General features: G+C 42.5%; 1 long non-coding RNA gene across 1 annotated transcript in view; it reads right to left on the bottom strand.

Moving 5' to 3' along the window:
* Nucleotides 1-13,239, bottom strand: part of LOC111980928 (uncharacterized) — a 21,653-nt gene extending 8,414 nt beyond the window's left edge. The window contains exons 1-2 of the long non-coding RNA XR_002879522.2: nt 13,058-13,239; nt 4,759-4,849 (exon numbers count right to left, since the gene is read on the bottom strand). This is a non-coding gene — a long non-coding RNA (uncharacterized lncRNA). The remainder of the gene's footprint in view (nt 1-4,758; nt 4,850-13,057) is intronic.
* Nucleotides 13,240-18,111: the final 4,872 nt, after the last annotated feature.

Below are 18,111 nucleotides of genomic sequence, written 5' to 3'. Positions count from 1 at the left end.
CACATAACATCAACAGTCATAGGCTACGCTACACCATCAGCTATTGTTTGCTTTCGATGCAGTGCCCCCTCCACCCACTCCCTGCCAGGGTGTTGTGATATGAGATTATAGATTAACAGGCTGTTCAAAGTGACTGCTACTTGCGACTTTTCTGATTGGCAGAGGGAAAATCAACAAAATAAACCTCCAGCCAAGGACAAGGCACGTCAATAACTGCCAACCTCGGCTTAGAGGAGCTTATAACAGGGTCTCATTTCCTACGTTAAAACAACGAGCCTGGAGACCGGCTCAGTGCAAACAACAGAACAAGAAGCCAAATCCCACTCACCTTCATTTTGAACACGTACAGTTGGTGTTTTGAGCCACAGCAAATATTAGCATCACAACTAGTGGGATGCTATCTGACTGTTTCGCTGTCGTTTGGTTTCCAGAAGCCTCTCTTAACAAAAGCAGAATAGACAAAGAATGTACTATTTTATGTGTATGATATATATTTTTTAAAGTAACAGCCTAGAATGTGCGTCAATGTTTAGATAAATCTGGACACGTCCTTTTGATGTCTGATGCAATCTGGTATAGCCTGGCAGTAACAGCAGTATGCCGTTGGTAAGTTATGACTATGTATGCTACAGTATACACTATAAAAGCAAACTCGAGATGTGCTGACATTATGTGGTCACCAAACACTTGGGATATTGCAAATATCAACGTCGGTGTTCTACTTGTGTAGTATCCTGGTGGCAAGCTCTTCCTGTGTGCTATACTGGTAGTTAACATAGGGTAGAGAGGCTACGCAGTGTGGTTTTGGCTATAGCACCTCGCCAGCTCTAACCTAGTTCTGCCTCTGGTAGAGTTGTTTCTCTGGTCCCCCACACATTGTGGAAGGATGAGTTTCCCTCAGTGGTAATGTGTGCAGTGAAGCCTCCATCTGGGGAGCGTAGACTTCTATTAGAGCCATAAATCATGTTAGTGGGAGAGGAGGGTGGACAGGGGGAGGTGGAGGGTGGACATGGGGAGGTGGAGGGGGGCTCAGGGTCGTAAATCTCATTACCTGAGACTGTTGCTCCCCGTTCTCAATCACTCCCATTATCAGCTGACCTTGACCAGCAGCGCAGACACTCACACTCAATCAGGCCTCGGGGAGATGTATGCTTGTGTGCGTTGTGCGTGTGTTGTGTGTGTGTGTGTAGTGAGAAAATGTCAGAAACCTCTTTACTTTTTCCACATTTTGTTGTGTTACAATGTGGGATTATAATGGATTTAGTTGTCCATTTTTTGTCACTAATGTCAAAGTGGAATGAAAAATAAAACACTAATATACTGTATCTTGATTAGATGAGTATTCAACCCCCTGAGTCAATACTGTACATGTAAGAATCGCCTTTGGCAGCGATTACAGCTGTGAGTCTTTCTGAGTAAGTCTCTAAGTCTAAGGGCTTTGCACACCTGGATAGTGCAATATTTGCACATTATTCTTTTAAAAATTCTTCAAGCTCTGTCAAGCTGGTTGTTGATCATTGCTAGACAGCCATTTTCAAGTCTTGCCATAGATTTTCATACCAATTTAAGTCAAAACTGTAACTAGGCCACTCAGCAACATTCAATGTCATCTTGGTAAGCAACCAGTGTATATTTGCCCTTTTGTTTTAGGTTATTGTCCTGTCTGGTGAAAAGCAGACTGAACCAGGTTTTCCTCTAGAATTTAGCTCTATTCCATTTATTTTTATCATAAAAACACGTCCTAGTCCTTGCCGATGACAAGCATACCCATAACATGATGCAGCCACCACCATGCTTGAAAATATGATGAGTGGTACTCAGTGATGTGTTGTGTTGGATTTACCCCCAAACCTAACACTTTGTATTCAGGACAGAAAGTTCTTTTTTTGATATTTTTTTTGCAGTTTTACTTTAGTGCCTTATTGCAAACATGATGCATGTTTTGGAATATGTTTTATTCTGTACATGCTTCCTTCTTTTCAGTCTGTCAATTAGGTTAGTATTGTGTAGTAACTAGAATGTTGTTGATCCATCCTCAGTTTTCAACTTTCACAGCCATTGTTACTATTTTAAAGTCACCATTGGCCTCATGGTGAAATCCCTGAGGGGTTTCCTTCCTCTCTGGAATTAGGAAGGACACCTGTATCTTTGTAGTGACTGGGTGTATTGATACACCATCCAAAGTCTAATTAATAACTTCACCACGCTTAAAAGGATATTCAATGTCTGCTTTTTGTTGTTGTTGCCATCTACCAATAGGTGCCCTTCTTTGCGAGGCGTTGGAAAAGCTCCCTGGTCTTTGTGGTTGAATTTTCTGTTTTTCGAGCATTTCTGTTTTTGAAATTCACTGCTCGAATGAGGGAACTTACAGATAATTGTATGTGTGGGGTACAGAGATGAGGTAGTCATTAAAAAATCATGTTAAACACTATTATTGCACACAGAATGAGTCCATGCAACTTAGTATGTGACTAGTTAAGCAAATTGTTACTCCTGAACTTATTTAGGCTTACATAACAAAGGGGTTTAATACTTATTGACTGAAGACACTTCAGCTTTGAATTTTTTACGAATTTGTAAACATTTTGAAAAACATAATTACACTTTGAAATGACAAGGTATTGCGTGTAGACCAGTGATGAAACATCTCAATTTAAATTCAGGCTGTAACACAACAAAATGTGGAAAAAGTGAAGGGGTGTGAATACTTTCTGAAAGTACTGTATATCTGACTAGGTCAGGGTCGTTTAACCTCCATACAATATAACCATTAGTTCCAATGTGTCCATGATATTCGTGATCTCCTTAAGTGCATGAGAGTGATAGTTTGCAGTGTGATTTCCTTTACGTTCCACTGAAGTACTGAAAACCTTTTTTTATAGTCTCTCACCACAACAAAATTTGGAAAAAGTCACGGCGTTGAATACCCTCTGAAGACACCGTATATTATGTGTGTGGGGGTTCATGTGTTAGAGGAGTCTTGTTGTCATACAGATCAGCTGTTACGATGCTTATAATGTCAGTGGTGCGAATGGATTTGGACATGAACGTGTTCCTTTTCCTGTTGCATTTCAGCTCGTTTAGTTCTTTGATTCATTTGTTGTCTTCGCACTCCAATCTTCTCTATCGTCTCAGCTGACTTTCTCCATCTGTCGTCTTTATTGGACCTCTCTGACCTTTTCTCAGTCTCTGTCCTGTGCTGTTTGCTTTTCTCAGAGTGGAGTTGCAGCTCTGTGGCGTTGCCCTTGGTTTCTCTGTTGTTAGAGCACTCCTGCCATCAATCTAACAGTGGGGAACACTGACCAAATGAATGTCAGGATTCCAAAAAGAGCAGAGAAGCCAGTCTTGTGTTTCTTACACACATGCACACACACACACACACACACACACACCACACACCACAGGAGGCTGCTGAATGGAGGATGGCTCATAATAATGCCTGGAATGGAGTGAATGGAATGGCATCAAACACTTGGAACCAATGTGTTTAATGTATTTGATACCATTCCACCACTTCCGCTCCAGCCATTACGACAAGCCCATCCTTCCCAATTAAGTCAACCTCCTGTGAAACACACACTCACACACCAATCGTTATTCACAAACCAATCTCTCTATTTTTCTCCCCGCTGTTGGCTTCTTGCTACTTCACGTCCTCTTTCAGGCACACGACAATCAATTACCAGGTGGATGCAAACCGCACTGCAAGTTCACTTAGAATGTTTATGCTATATCAGGGGTGTTGACTGCATTCAGACAGCATACCAACAATGTCATTGGATATTGAGGCAAAACAACACCTGTCCTAACAATACACCTTCACAACATTTTTTGTAAACCTGCAGTGCGGTATATGTTCTTGGGGCTTTAGTCACCTACTGTTGAGCGCGCACACACACAAACACACACAGGTCTTGGAACAGGTCTCGTTAAAGACCCCTGCAGGGTCAGAGTGCACCGTTTCCATGTCACTTAGCCATCCCACAATCCCCTGGGGCCTCAGCACAAACACAACAAATCACTGCACAACGCCTGCTGCCGGCATCCTAATGCCTGGATCTTTACACTTCAAAAACACAATTATGCTAATGCCAGGAATCATTTGCCATTCTGGGTCTGATTTAATTCAACCTTTTAGCGAGGAAAGCTAATTAGAGGGTTTAATTAACATTTGCGAAACAAACCGAGAATGGGGCGGCGAGCCTGTCGATCGTAGAGAGCAACTGGCACTYCTGAAGGCGAGAGAGAGAGCGAGAGAGAGGTCTGAAACCCATGCAGATGAGTAGAGGGAGCACTAAGTGAAGGTCTTCCATCCGTCTGCCAGGGAATCAGAGCACTGTCTTGTGATGTCTACTGCTGCAATGGTTTGGTAAATATCACAGTGTGACTCAGCCAACGGCCGTCTCAGTAACACACTACGGGTGACATTTTACACTAGCAGTGCAGTCTGGCCAGTGAGCAACAGGGGGGAAGGAAGCGCAAAACAATACAGCATGGAACAAGTGGTGACATCACACCCACGGAAAGGAGGCATCCCAGTAATGCACTCTAACCCAGGCCAACAGGTGATCACAGATAACCCTGCTTTATAATCCCATTGGGAACATGTCAGTCACACACCTTAATGGAGTGTTAAAGGCCCAACAGTAGTAGCTGTGTAACACATCGGCTGGAGTCATCACAATGACACRCGACGATCCTGGCTGAAGCTAGTCATCAACGAGATTAGGGAATTTGACAGGAGGGAGAATGGCACACCTTTGTATGCAGTGCACTCCACTCAGCCTGGGGCAGGAGAACACTTTCACCTTCGTCTTCATGACACAGAGCAGCTCCTCGTCTCCTCCACCTGAAGGACAATCATAAAGAATACATTAATGAAGGCTTAACTTCACGCTCTCTCTCTTCACTTTCTAATTTTTTTATGACATGACCAATAGAGGTCTTCAACATCAAACCTAAAACCAACTTGACACTGGCTCAGTGGTACTCTTAGAAAAAAGGGTTCCTAAAGGGTTCTTTGGCTGTCCCCATAGGAGAACCCTTTTGGGTTCCATGTAGAACCCTCTTTGGAAAGGATTCTACATGGAACCCAAAAGGGTTATACCTGTCCCGGAACCAAAAAGGTTCTGTCTAGAACCAAAAAAGGTTATTTAAAGGGTTCTCCTATAGGGACACCTGAATAACTATTTTAGGTTCTAGATAGCACTTTTGTTTCCAAGAGTGTCAGGTGYTGCTCTGTCAACACCACAGCCCAGAGACGAACAACAACAGGAATATCTTCAGCTATGAAGTGAATCACTGTAGCGATTGACTTCAACAGTGTGTCATTTTGATAAGACTTGCTGGGGTCTCGCTATCCGGCGAAACACGGTTTTTATATGAAGTCAATCGCCGGCATTAATCCCCATCTTCAAAGAACTGTGAACATAAAGGCAATGGGAGAAAAAAAATCTCTGATAACTTCAATCGACAGTCTGCACCATGCAACGCTCATTAAAAAAACAATATGAGCCTAGAGGAATAGAACAGTGGCAACAATGGTGGTATACCAGGGTGGTTGGATGTGAGGGCTTTGTAGTGAACCTGATTAGAGGGAAATTGCTTTCTAARGCTCTCAGGGTCTGCCTCCCCGAGTGGCAAAGCTCTTGTCAGCGGTAAAGGTAGAGTTTCAGAAACTATTCTGTCAGTCAGAGATACCCAACATGAGGTGATGCTCCTGAACTTGTCTGCTGGAGAACAAAGAACGAGGAGGTTCTGATGATGCCTAACAGGATGARGGGTTAAATGGCTGTTGAAGAGGGGGACTTTGTTGGAGTTCATATCCGCTTGATCGGGTTGATGTTTCACTTGACACCAACGTAGGCAATCCAAGTCACCTCGACCATCTGGGAGGTTTCCTCCAATGAGCCTCAACTCCTCGACTCGCAAATAACTACAAAATATTCCAGATCCTGGTGGTCTAACGTAACTGACAATTCTTCAGATTTTTTTGGGGGGGGGGCAACTTGGGCTATCAAGTTAAGTTCAGTTAATTAAGATGCAAGTCAAAAGAGTGTTTGGTTGATGTTTGATTGATGTCGTAATTAAACTGAGTGAGCACTCGGACCCGTGTCTGTAATGCATTCGTGTCTTTGCATTCGTTAGACTGTGTCGACTAGTCTCTAGACAGGAGATATGTCAGTGACTGAGCCAGGACAGGAATCCCATGGCAACACTCATCCCACACGATCGATAACCACTGTGACAACCGCCGCATCCGCCTCGCCTCGCCCCGTGGTCGCAGTCCACAGAACAAGCCATCCTGGGGCCTGAGACTGACGATAACAGCCCCTGAGAGGCAGCTTAATTTACGACCAGAGTACCAAGATTGAGGCACCCCCATCCACTACAGCCGCCCCCACAAACGACCTGCCTCCAGTGGGGCTTAGCCTGATGCTCACACCAGTCTTCCCGCCTCCACGCTTGTCCACCCTCCAGTGTCTGTCTGTCTGTCTGTCTGTCTGCCATTTAACAAGGCTAATATGCAACATAGCTCAGGTTAAAGTACCTACCCTGGAGGAGTCTGGGTAATCAAACTGTCATTTTCTGTGTTAGCATGGACGTCACATAGGGCAGATAAGAAGACTCCATTTTAAAGTGTAAACAGGAAGGAGAAATTAATATATCCCTCACCTCGATTAACTCGACTGCCCAAGTGTGTCAGTCTGTCGGCCAAATGGAGCTATTCGTAGATGTTGTCCCATACCTCAGCCCCCACCGCCACCCCCTACCCACCTATCCACGACCCCCCTCTCCTGTTCATCGGTGGAGGTTGATGAGCGATTGAAGACGCTCTGCCTCCATCTCTCTCCCGAGCCGTATCAATATTCATGGGGCTGTCGGGCGTGTGTGCGCTGCCTGTCTCGTTACCCTTTGATCCCKCTGCGAAGGCTGTCGGAAGCCCAGCCGCACCAACAACACAGGCGGTGTTTGAAGTGAGGAGAGAACAGCTGCTCACATTGATCTCCAAACACTCTCTCTCTCTGCAGCACCCCCACACACATATAAAACACATACAAAACACATACGAAACACATACGAACACATACGTTCATTCTCACCCGCGGGCATGCACAGCTACGCATGAAGTAGATTGAGTCTGTGATGAAACATCAAACACAAGTGAACAACCTCTATGTAGACACCCCACTATGCCAAACATAGTAATAGAAACAGTACAGCTGTGACAAGTGCCTTGTTAATTTACTCTTACATCATATTGGCACAAAGAACTAATCAACAAGTCTTTACGGTAACGAATTACCGTAGTTGCGCGGGGTCATTGCTGTATTTAAACACAGTAAAGAAAAAGCAGGAAAACTAGTTGCTCGTAAATAATTTCGGTTTAGTTAATATCAGTGATATTATTCAGATCCACATCTATATATATTATATTATATTTCACTTACTTCTTTATGCCCTTTCAACTTCGTAATATCTAGCAATTAAATGAAATAAAAATGGGAAGAAGTTGGCTTATTTGAACATTAATTGGTTTGAAAGAGTAAATGTACATTTTTATTTGCAGTGATTGGTTATTTTAACTCTCAATAGAGCGCCGACTTGTAGTGCTAAAAAACAGAAATAAGTCACCTCAGGTTCGTTCAGCCAATCCTATGGGGGAAATGAATGAGTAAAGAATAAGGTTTTGTGATAAACATCAAAAATAAGGTCTGTGGTAAACACAGGCTTAGGAGATCTTCTACGTTTTGTTCTATGAGATAATATCAGTCAGTTAACATGAACTTTATGAATTATGAAGCCTTTATGTGCTTTTTTTTATTACAAAAATGCAAAAAAAATCTGTGACTTTAGCTGATGAAGATTATCTCATYGAACAAAAACGTATAAGATCTCTTAAGCCTGTGTTAACCACAGACCTTATTTTCAGTGTTCATCCAAAAGCCCTAGAAAAACTCCATTCATTTCCCCATAGGCTTTGACCAACAAGTCATGCCTACAGTTAGAGTTAGTGCCTACAAAAAGACGCCATTACTATTGCTCTCTATTGCAGTCAATTTTGCAGAAATTTCAACCTAGAATTGAAATAGGTCTCTGACTTCATTTGTAATTCTAACCAACCCAAACTATGATGACAACATCTACAAAAAAACATGAAGATTGAAATAATACATCTATTATAATCCTATTAAATTAAGGTTTATTGTCAAATACAATCTGGAAATCAGGCTAATTAGTAATATCAATACAATCAGTTATTACAGTGCATTAGAATGACATTATCCAGGCCAAGGGGTGTAATCAATATAACCCACTATCAGACATTTATAAACCTGTAAACCTCATTAACTGTAGCCTCTGCATGACTCCATTTTATTTTATACTCAGTACATTCTCATGCTCTCTTTATATCTCGTGTCATACCTCATAACATACACATTGGCAAATTATTGTTATGGACTATGTACATATTTCACATTGTTGTAACCATTGGTTGTGGTGTTGGTTGGAATTGCTTCACAAAGACTGAACAGAAATAAGAGGTCAATCTAATTTGACAAGCCTAGAAACAAATCAAGGTTTTAGTTGAGAATACCCTATGAGAACACCCTATGAGAACACCCTATGAAAACACCCTATGAGAGCATCCTATGAGAACACCCTATGAGAACACCCTATGAGAACACCCTATGAAAACACCCTATGAAAACACCCTATGAGAACACCCATATGAGAACACCTTATGAGAACACCCTATGAGAACACCCTATGAGAGCATCCTATGAGAACACCCTATGAGAACATCCTAGAGAAAACACCCTATTGAGAACATCCTATGAGAACATCCTATGAGAACACCCTGTGAGAACACCCTGTGAGAACTCCTATGTAGAACACCCAATGAGAACACCCTATGAGAACACCCTGTGAGAACACCCTATGAGAACACCCTATTCCAGTGACCAAATAACCTCAGTAAGTCTAGTTAGTTCGTCAAATTGAATAAGCTAATTATTTCCCCTGGGCCTGGCTCGCTAAAGTAATACGATGCACCATTTTCAGCCTTGTATGTGAAGTTAGATAAATGTCTTACATTCTCAAGAGAAATTCAAGGACAAATCATGGGTCTCGATGCAAAATGGCTCTTTCATTGTTTCTGATAGCACCTTGAGTGTGCTTTGTATGTCAAAACATATCTTTCACAGGGAGTGCTCACCAAATTGTGGTCACCCATGTAATATTGACTGCACAGTCCCATTCACTCAGAAGCAAAGCAGAGAGCTGTAAAACACATTTGACCTATTCAAAAAGAGGGCATTGCAACAGTGCTATGGTAACCATGCTGGTAGTATTACATGTATTTTATCTACGACTGGAAATGCTCATGGAAAACAAGACAAGTGCAAGTTCTTAACAACGCTCTTATCGCAAGAGCGTTGTTAATCCGTTTCCTGGTTAAATTCCAAACCTGGCCCCTCACTCCATCGTGGCCATGTAGCCTGGTCTCCAGTGTCAAATTAGCATAACCACTTCACTGTGACAGTGGATATGTGGTGAGAGTTCTGGCACAAAATGGCTGTCATGCATAACCCAGATGGGTTCTACGATGTGGTGAGTTTCTCCATATGACAAGTCCTGAAGAGCTACTGGGTGTGCAGGCCTGTGTTCCAAGTAGTATGAGTAAATCTGATGATCTCATGAGTTGGACAAATAAGGGCAGGGCAGGGCAAGGCGGGGGAAGGCGGGGCTACAGTAGTATACAAGGTTTACAAAAAATGTGAATACTGTGTTGACCACACACTTTTTTTTCGGTCTATAATACAGCCTGCTAGGAACGATCGTTTTTCTAGAGATGCTACAGTGAATCATGGGAAACCCTCCAGGGATGATCCCCCGGAGAACGACAGGAGATAAGAAAGAGTCAGCTCTGAGAAATACACCCCAGCTGGAAGTTAGCCCTAAGTACAGACCTAGGATCAGCTCTGAGGAATATACCCCAGGTGGAAGTTATGCGTAAATACATGTCTAGGATAATCTCTCCCTACCCCAGTCCTACTCTTTAAACTTACCAATTGATCAGTGTGTTAAAAGCATCTTAACTCATTAATACAATATATGACACTTGGTTTGTTAAGATGTTAAATCGAGAATTACTGAAAAGCTGCTTTCAGATCAGCAGCTGCATCGTCCATTGCTCCCAGAGGGAGAGGTTGGAGATCGATACAGCCAATCTTCAGAATAACGTTAGCCACTTCCTACTGGCGCTAATGAAGAGAGCTGTCTACAGAGAGCGAGGAAAACCTTTCTCAAGGGACCCACAGTTACACATGATCACATTACGAGAGACGGGCAGTGAAACAGACGTAACAGATTGAGCAAACACACACCTAAATACACACACACATCTACACNTGATCAGTGTGTTAAAAGCATCTTAACTCATTAATACAATATATGACACTTGGTTTGTTAAGATGTTAAATCGAGAATTACTGAAAAGCTGCTTTCAGATCAGCAGCTGCATCGTCCATTGCTCACAGAGGGAGAGGTTGGAGATCGATACAGCCAATCTTCAGAATAATGTTAGCCACTTCCTAATGGCGCTAATGAAGAGAGCTGTCTACAGAGAGCGAGGAAAACCTTTCTCAAGGGACCCACAGTTACCCATGATCACATTACGAGAGACAGGCAGTGAAACAGATGTGACAGATTGAGCAAACACACACCTAAATACACACACACACATCTACACACACACTACAAACACACACCTAAATACACACACACTACAAACACACACCTAAATACAAACTCGTTACAAACACTCAGACAAACATAAGCCACGTGTGAGCCTGATACAAAATGACACAAAATCCTATATATGCATATTCAACATTCCACTGTTTAAGCATACCTCTTAAAGAATTAGATTTAGAATTAGTTTCTCATTATGTTCATACAGTAACTCATGTGATAAGGCCTTTATAGCACTATATATAATACTCTCCCAAGGCACTGGCATCTTCAGTGCTCTTGTCTCTCTTCTGAACTTCAAATATGTGTATTGATTCCTTTCCGTACAGCTATATTCAACATATTCCTCAGTGTTTACATGACCTTCACAAGACTAATGAGGTGCTTTTGTCCCAGCCTGATCACTAGAAATAGACTTGGATGTGAAAAGGTCCTGAAAGCGTGGATATCTGCCTTCTTCTGCGCTCGCCCAGCAATGGACACAAACTCACCATGTTCAGAGCCGGAGCGCGCTGCTTCGACCACTGCGTCAGTTCACAATGCTCTAGCAGGCCGTGAGAATACTTGATGATAGTTGATGGAAACAGGGCATTGTTATTTATTATTTTGTTTTATTCCTGCTCCAAACCATAGCCCTAACCTTAACCACTCAGAAGTAATGCCTAAACTATTAACCTTAGAGTTGTTTCTGTTGTAACTCTGTAACCACACGGAATTAACCCATGTACCCACGCAGAATTAATGCTTACAAAATAGACTTTCATCCATAATACGTTGAATTTCAAAGGGAAACTATGAGATTTGATGTTTTGTCCACCCACTGAATTACACTGTGCCCTATGATGGCTGTGGGATTGTGTTGGCAAATTATTTGACCGCTTGTAGAACAGTTTCCATAACGACTGATAGAAAGGTATCACGACTATATTAAAATAAGAGTTGCATTTCATATTTCTCACTGTGATATAGGAACTTGAACTACTGCAATATTGCCACAACATGAACAAAATGCTATGACAATTATTATATTTTTTTCACAAAGTACAATCACTGTCCATTTGGAAACCGCCACAAGGATTTTCTTGGACATATAGCTGGAGCTGATGAATACAAATAGAGAATAGAGCTGATGAATAGAGCATACATGTACGTAAATTCATCCACACTTAGGTAGAACAACATGGAAGGATAGCAACCTGGCCGCAGGAGGACGGTTAATGTCAATGAGCTAGCTATGTGAATAGCCTCACTCCGCAAATATGCACATTGGTTAATATTTTTTTTACAAATGTTTTTGTCACTGCTCGACCAACTTTATATGAAATCTATCAATATATTTGACCTAAGACCACAAAGGAAACAACCACGTGGACTATTTAGTAATATATGTTTAGTATTATATATAGCAGCATTCATCCTGTTCATATTAAAATGRACACAAAATATATCCACAATCACACAGGTTATAAACCAGCAAGCATATCAGTTAGAAGTCAAATCAGTTCTCTCTTGGCTTAGAGATGCAGAGACACCGCTGACGTAATGTTCGAACTTACCATGTCTCTCTTGAACGCAACCCAACACAATAGCTGAAAATGATGCAGACACCAACAAAACCTACTGTAAACCTCCTGTAAACCACCTGTAAAACCTGTTTCCTTTGTTGTTGAGGTAATGCAGAAAGTACAGACAATCTGCTCTCTTTTATTAGCCGACTCAAATTGTCTCCTAAAAAAGCGCACCTGGCAAACTTTCCTTTATGACACACTTGCACAAACACACACACACACACACACACACACACACACACACACACACACACACACACACACACACACGTGTGCACACACACACACACATTCCTCCAACCTGCCATTGACTAGCCTGCTTAGTACTCTGTAGAGTTTGTCACTCCCTTGCTATAGAGCTAAGCACACAAGAGCCAGTCTGATCTGAGCTAAGTGTAGGCAGTCAGGACAGCTGAGGGACACAGTGGGAGCACTGCAGAGAGAGTAGAGCAGAGAGAGTAGAGCGGAGACAATAGAGCAGAGAGAGTAAAGAGGAGAGAGTAGAGCGGAGAGAGTAGAGCGGAGAGAGTAGAGCGGAGAGAGTAGAGAGGAGAGAGTAGAGAGGAGAGAGTAGAGCGGAGAGAGTAGAGCGGAGAGAGTAGAGAGGAGAGAGTAGAGCGGAGAGAGTAGAGCGGAGAGAGTAGAGCGGAGAGAGTAGAGAGGAGAGAGTAGAGAGGAGAGAGTAGAGCGTAGAGAGCAGAACGGAGAGAGTAGAGCAGAGGGGTACATACCTACAAGTCTGTGCCGAGGCTGTGGAGTCGCAGTGGTGAGATTCATCTGGACGAGCAGGAAGGATGGATGGATCAGTGCTCCTCAACGGCTCTCAGCTGAAGACTTGACATCCTTTAACGGGAGAGGAACTGTTTCCTCTCTTCCCTCCCTCTCTCTGACTCGCTCCCCCACTCTCTCTGCCTTACGTCTCGGCTCGCTCCCTCCCTTCCCCTACTCCCTCGTTCTCTCCTCCCCTCATTCTACCCCCTCTACATTCCCCCCTTTTCTAACCCACTCTTTCTCTCTCTCCTACTCTGCCCACCTTTTTCTTTACTTGTCTCTCTCTCCCTCCCATACACAACACTACTCCTCTCAATTCTTTAGAATCGCTTTATCCCAATGAAATTCTGATGTTCAATGAATATTTGAGGATTATTTAGATGTCCTGAATGGAGGGAGTTGACTAAGTATCACCCCTGTCAATCTGCGTACGTAGGATGGAACCCCTTTGTCAAGCCTGAGTGTGTGTGGTTTAGGAACAATGAATTAAGTCTAGAAACAGGTTGAGGTGTGCCGTGTGTGTGAGTGTGAGTGTGAGTGGGTGAGTGTGGAGTGTGTGGTGTGTGTGTGTGTGTGTGTGTGTGTAGGACCTGAGAAGCTGGTCAGTAGTGATCGCTGATCGCCCCATCCTTCAGAATAGCAGAGATGCCGATGAGCTCTTGCCATCATCCGTGAACTCTGCTGTTTAATACCTATTGATTGTCACCGACAAAAACATGCATTTTTTTGCCAATGCTCCGAATATACTGTGGAAGAGGAATACAAACATTACACACACAGGTAAGCTTATGGCCACTGTAGCAGTTGAATGGTAGAGTAGTGGAGTGGTCTCTTCACATACACAGAAACACACTCAGAGGATTGAGCTGATGATGGCAGAAAAGGTGAAGTGCTCTCCCTGCCATTATCAGTGCCAGAGGGAGAGCGGGTGAGATCATCCCTGGACTCTGACTGCAGTCGGTGTTCCACCTTCCACCCCCCTCTGTTTTGTGCTCTTCCCTTCACTACGAAAGAGAGCTCTCACACACTGCCTCATCCCCTGTTTCCATAGTGACTCTTTCCCCCTCTCAGGCTCGGCATAATCAAGAGCAAAGGAGTGGGGAGGGGAGTGGAGTGTGGCAGGGGGGCAGAGAGAGGGAAAAAGGAAGAGAGATGAGGGAGGAAGATAGGAAAAGCAGAGGGGAGAGAATGAGTACACAGGCTAGAGAGAAAGAGAAAGAAAGGGGAGGGAAAGAGTTGGTTGCAAAGGGAAAGAGAGAAGAGAGGGAGGGATGGGGAAGGAGAGAGACCTAAGAGAAGGGATTTTGTAGTTGAGTGAAGGAACTAAGGGAATGTAGTTGAGAAATACTGTATGCAAAGATTGTTTTGACTTGTGTTAAAAAGATTTGCTTTTAAATTAGTCATAGCATTTTCTCTGGCATCAATGTCAAATGTAACGAAAACAGACATGCAATACCACTTATGTCAAATAAACTGTTGATTTAGCATTAACACGTCCAAATCCTCTCCCTGAGTTGGATCCTAATTATCCCAATATACAGGAGCAAAAGGATCTCAACCTCCACTTTTGAAATCTGAAAAAATAAATAGTTGCTGCATTTATGACAGATTGTCAGATTGGACGACCACCAGAAAATCTGGATCAGAGTGATCGCAATCTTATCTTGACGTTTTGAAACTCCTAACTGGACCATATAATCAAAAATGTGAAATCCCACAAAAGCTTTTTTTTTTAAAGCCCGTGGGCATTAAAGTGGGTTGCGAAAGTATTCACCCCCTTGGCATTTTTCCTATTTTGTTGCCCTACAACCTGGAATTAAAATAGTTTTTTGGGGGGGGTTGTATCTTTTGATTTACACAACATGCCTACTGCTTTGAATATGCAAAATATTTTTTCTTGTGAGACAAACAAGAAATAAAACAAAAAAGCTGAAAACTTGAGCGTGCGTAACTATTCACGCAGATACTCCAATCTCCGCTGTGGAGCTTTGCAGCTCCTTCAGGGTTATCTTTGGTCTCTTTGTTGCCTTTCTGATTAATGCCCTCCTTTTCTGAGTTTTGGTGGGCGTCCCTCTTTTGGCAGGTTTGTTGTGGTGCCATATTCCCTCCATTTTTTAATAATGGATGTAATTGTGCTCCACGAGTTTCTGATTTTTTTTATAACCCAACCCTGATCTGTACTTCTCCACAACTTTGTCCCTGGCCTGTTTGGAGAGCTCCTTGGTCTTCATGGTGCAGCTTGCTTGGTGGTGCCCCTTGCTTAGTGGTGTTGCAGACTCTAGGGCCTTTCAGAACAGGTGTATATATACACACTGAGATCATATGACAGATCATGTGACACTTAGATTGCACACAGGTTGACTTAATTTAACTAATTATGTGACTTCTGAAGGTAATTGGTTGCACCAGATCTTATTTAGGGGCTGTTATTTATTTATTTATTAATTGCTCTTTTGCACACCAGTATCTCTACTTGCACATTCATCTTCTGCACATCTATCACTCCAGTGTTTTAATTGCTAAATTGTAATTATTTCTCCACTATGGCCTATTTATTGCCTCACCTCCCTTATCTTACCTCATTTGCACACACTGTATATAGACTTTTCTATTGTGTTATTGACTGTATGTTTGTTTATCCCATGTGTAATTCTGTGTTGTTGTTTGTGTCGCACTGCTTTGCTTTTTCTTGGCCAGGTCGCAGTTGTAAATGAGAACTTGTTCTCAACTGGCCTACCTGGTTAAATAAAGGTGAAATACATTTTTTTWAATTCATAGCAAAGGGGGTGAATACATATGCACGTACCATTTTTCTTTTTTTCACTTCACCAATTTTTTCACTTCACCAATTTGGACTATTTTGTGTCCGTTGCATGAAATCCAAATAAAAATACAGGTTACAGGTTGTAATGCAACAAAATAGGAAACACACCAAGGGGGATGAATACTTTTGCAAGGCACTGTATATCCCACCTGCCTTCATTTTCTTTTTAAAGATTCTCCATTGAAAGCACTTCCTTAATCTCAGCTTAATGTGTGTCTTGGAAACCAGCCCTTAGAGTATGTCTATGGCGGTATCACAGTGCTGTACTCAGAGTACCAGACCCTGTCTGCCTCTGAGAGAATAACCACAACTCTATCTCTAGGATGAACTTGTTGGACTCTTCTGCTGTTATCCCAGGTATTAGTTTGGCAGCAGGAATGATTGACAGCTGGCTGATTGGGAGCTGTGGTTTCTCTGCCCTAAAGCCTTGGTTATCGGTGAGATTCAGCCAATTACAGCTCAAGGGCATGGAGACAGAGCACGGAAGGATGCTGCCTGTGCAGGTGCTTCTCTCTGCCACCCGCACTCAGTGCACAGGCACGCACATAGACAGAGACACATAGATCACAGAGCACAGGGAGATCCTGAAACAGGAACAGAGAATGCACTACAGACGGAGAGAGATGGATATTGTGTTGTACACAGACACAACATGGAGAGAGAGTCAGACAACAGCTTTATGAAGATATCAGTTAGGGGGGATGTGCAGAGAAACAGAGGACAGACACCAACCAAACACACAAACACAGTGAACGTTGATAGAAGGTGGACAGAAACGTAGATACGCACAATCAGGCAGAGATAGGGGATGACGGGAGACACAAAACAAGGCACAGAGATAAAAAGGACAGTCAGATACAACGTTGAAGAAGGTGAAAAAAGACAAATCCCTGTGAAAAAACGATCTACGTCTAGTGTGTGCGTGTTTGAAGGCACTTGAGTGCGTGTGTGTATAATACATACACACAGTACCAGTCCAAAGTTTGAACACACCTACCCATTCAAGGGTTTTTCTTTAGTTTTTATTATTTTCTACATTGTAGAATAATAGTGAAGACATCAAAACTATGAAATAACACATATGGAATCAGATAGTAACCCAAAAAGTGTTAAACAAATAAAAATATATTTGAGATTTGAGATTCTTCATTTTCTTTGATGACATCTTTGCACACTCTTGACATTCTCTCAACCAGCTTCATGAGGTAGTCACCTGGAKATCATTTAAATTAACAGGTGTGCCTTCTTAAAAGTTAATTTGTGGAATTTATTTCCTTCTTAATACGTTTGAGCCAATCAGTTGTGTTGTGACAAGGTAGGGGTGGTATACAGAAGATAGCCCTATTTGTAAAAGACCAAGTCCATATTATGGCAAGAACAGCTCAGTAAGCAAAGAGAAACGACAGTCCATCAGTCAATGTGGAAAATTTCAAATACTTTAAAAGATTCTTCAAGTGCAGTCACGAAAGTCATGAAGTGCTATGATGAAACTGGCTCTCATGAGTACCACCACAGGAAAGGAAGACGCGAGACAACTCTGCTGAGAGAGATACGTTCATTTACAGTTACCAGCCTCAGAAATTGCAGCCCAAGTAAATGGTTCACAGAATTCAAGAAAACACTACTGAAGGACACCAATAAGAAGAATAGACTTGCTTGAGCCAAGAAACAAAAGCAATGGACATTAGACCGTGGAAATCTGTCCTTGCTCTTGATGAGTCCAAATTTGAGACACTCTTACCAGCATGGCTACCACAACATTCCGAAGTGATACCGCCGTCGTATCTGGTTTTGCGCTTAGTGGCACTATCATTTGTTTTCAACAGGACAATGACTCAACACACCTCCAGGCTGTGTAAGGGCTATTTGACCAAGAAGGAGAGGGATGAAGGGCCTGCATCAGATGACTGGCTCCACAATCACCCGACCTCAACCCAATTGAGATGGTTTGGGTGAGTTGAACCGCAGAGTGAAGGAAAGCCAACAAGTGCTTAGCATATTGTGGGAACTCCTTCAAGTGAAGCTGCGTTGAGAGGAAGTGTCAAGAGTGTGCCAAAGCTTGTCATCAAGAAAATGGTGGCTACTTATATAAATATAAAATATATTTTAAATTTGTTTAACACTTTTTTGGTTACTACACGATTCCATATGTGTTATTTCATAGTTTTGATGTCTTTCCTATTATTTTCT

This window comes from Salvelinus sp. IW2-2015, linkage group LG3, assembly GCF_002910315.2.
Source record: "Salvelinus sp. IW2-2015 linkage group LG3, ASM291031v2, whole genome shotgun sequence".
Taxonomy (NCBI): Eukaryota; Metazoa; Chordata; class Actinopteri; order Salmoniformes; family Salmonidae; genus Salvelinus; species Salvelinus sp. IW2-2015.
The sequence above is the reverse complement of the archived record's forward strand: the minus strand, read 5'-3'. Positions and strand labels throughout refer to the sequence as shown.